The sequence below is a fragment of the Equus przewalskii genome, chromosome 5 (assembly GCF_037783145.1).
Source record: "Equus przewalskii isolate Varuska chromosome 5, EquPr2, whole genome shotgun sequence".
In the NCBI taxonomy this organism is placed as follows: domain Eukaryota; kingdom Metazoa; phylum Chordata; class Mammalia; order Perissodactyla; family Equidae; genus Equus; species Equus przewalskii.
The window spans coordinates 68,248,150-68,250,419 of record NC_091835.1 but is presented as its reverse complement, the minus strand read 5'-3'; the positions used below and the strand labels follow the sequence as shown (position 1 = coordinate 68,250,419).

The window sequence follows — 2,270 nt, the reverse complement described above, 5'->3', positions numbered from 1 at the left end:
GTGACTCAGCCGCAGGGGCGAGGCGTCTTTCTCTGCAGCAGGAGGGTTCTCCGAGAGCCTCGCAGCCTCTCCTCCCCCGGAGAGACCTGAGAAGAGCTCAGGGCCGGGGGTGTCTGTTTTAGAAGATGCTTTCCCCTAGGAAAAATGTAATGGGAGAGGGGGCTGGGCAATTAGGCGGAGGTAGTGAAGGCCAGGTAGTTGGCGGAGGTAAAGGCCTCTAGAGGGCCTCCAACTCCACAGAGGAAGTCTAAAAGGAGACTGAGGGGTGGGGAGGTCTGAACACAGCTTCTGGGCATCCGCGCCTTTCTCAGCCTCACCTTGACCCTCTGGAAAATGGATCGAGCCATCACTAGGAGATGCCGCGGCAGGCAGGAGCCGTCAGAAAATTGGAGGGTGGGTAGCCCCGGGAGTACGGTTCAGACGTTCTCCCTGTGCCCTCGGGGTGGAGGCGGGCAGAGGGGAAGCCCCAGACCCTTTGTTTCACCCTTGGATTTCTCTCTGTTATTTGTCACCTTTTGCCGCTCCCAGGCTGCGCTAGAGGGTCAGGTCGCAAATACAGGGGACAGGAGACGTCAGACGCTGGGAAAAACTTCCCAACCTTGCGCAGGTGAGTCCCTGCGAGCCGGGAGTGACGAGGACCGAGGCTCTGCTCCCCCACACCCTTCACTCCTAGAGAATTAAGCTCTGCGCTGAAAGGGGGGCTGCCGAGGGAGGGGTGGCTGCAGGGACCCTCTCGGGTGAGGGGGTGGGGAGGAGGGGCCGGGCGGGGCGGGGCGGAGCCCAGCCCGGGGCGGCCGTCGCTTGCTCGTCTCCCGCGCCGCTTCGGTCCCCAGCCTCGCGCTGCCAGCGCCGCTCCTCCTCCCTCCCACGGTTTGCCAGCGAGCGCGGCTACCGCCCGCGCCCAGGGGAGCCGCCGGGGCCAAAACAGCAATTTGTTCCTGAACGAGAGAAGCGGGTAGCTCAGCACCCCCACCCTTCTAGGAGACACATCCACAGTCACCAGCATCGGAAAGAAAGAATGTCCCCCGCTCCACCCACCCCTCATCAGCGACGAGGGCCAAAGCTCCAGGCACCTGTATTAAAATGAGCCGGTGCTTTGGAGGAAAGAGAGGAAGAGACCCGCTCCCCTAGTCCTCTGAACCCTGGAATCCCGCTCCCAGGAAGAATGACCCGAAGGAGTCTGCAGAGCATGCTCCCCCCGCACCCACACACACACACCCCAACCTGGGTCTTGGGCTGCAAAGTCCCCTCCCCTGGCCACTCATCTATGCCCCTCCTGGCGAAGTTCAAGCATTCCACTAAGGAGAGTACAGTTTAGGGGTCAGCTCACTTTGAGACAGGAGAAGCTGTGATGAAAGCACCCACCAGCCTGGGAACCAGGCTCCCTAGGTTTGAATATAGCCATGGCACCTGCTGTCTGATTTTCCTTCTGACTCAATTTTTCTCATTTGTGAAATGGGGGTGATAATAGCTACGTCAGAGGGTTGTTAGGAGGACTAGATGAGTAAAGGATCTAGAACAGTGTGTGACATTTGCATCATGTAAATGTTTATTGTCTGATTTTGAATTTTATAGGAGCCCTGTGAAATAGGCAGGGCAGATGCTAGAGAGAGAGAGACTCGCTCAAGGTAACCAAGTTGGTAAATGGCAGAGTTAGGGTTCCAATCCTGAAAATCCTAACCCCAGGTCCAGGGTCAGCCTCACTCCAGCATAGCTGTCTCCCACTTGAGGACCCGGACAGAACCCCAGGCTAGCTGGGTGGGCGCTCACAAAGATGGATCCTCAGGTGAGGAGATCCGGGTGGTCCTCCAGTCACCCCTGTAAGCCCCAGGTGTTCAGACTTTGAGGCTTCCAGGTCATCTGCCTAGGCTGGTTTTGGACACTAAATTAAACCAGACGCCTTGGGTCAGGGTGAGCAGGGGGTAGACAGAATGTACGGGGTGCTCCAAAGAATGACAAGAGCTCACTTTTATTGAGCGTCACCTTTGTGCCAGGCACGTGCTAAGTGCTTGACTTGGATTATCCCATTAAAATTCATCATAACCCTATGGCGTGGTTACTGTCGTAACTGCTGATTTGCAGATGAAAACATGGAAGCAGGGAGCTTAAACATCTTGTCTAAAATGCACTGCCTCCTCCAGCAGTTCGAGGCACAATGTGCCTGTCACTGTTTTGGTGCCCTGGTCCTCACTTCCAGGAAAAGAAAATATGCTAACATTTCTTGAATGTTGTGATGGCTCTTCTTATCCTAGGATGAAACTGCCGTCTGC

At 56.3% G+C, this 2,270-nt stretch overlaps 1 long non-coding RNA gene across 1 annotated transcript; it reads left to right on the top strand.

Moving 5' to 3' along the window:
• The first annotated feature begins 75 nt into the window (after window positions 1–75).
• On the top strand, window positions 76–2,046 carry LOC139083574 (uncharacterized). The gene is made up of 3 exons (XR_011540413.1): window positions 76–393; window positions 529–607; window positions 982–2,046. It is a non-coding gene; the product is annotated as an uncharacterized lncRNA (long non-coding RNA).
• Window positions 2,047–2,270: the final 224 nt, after the last annotated feature.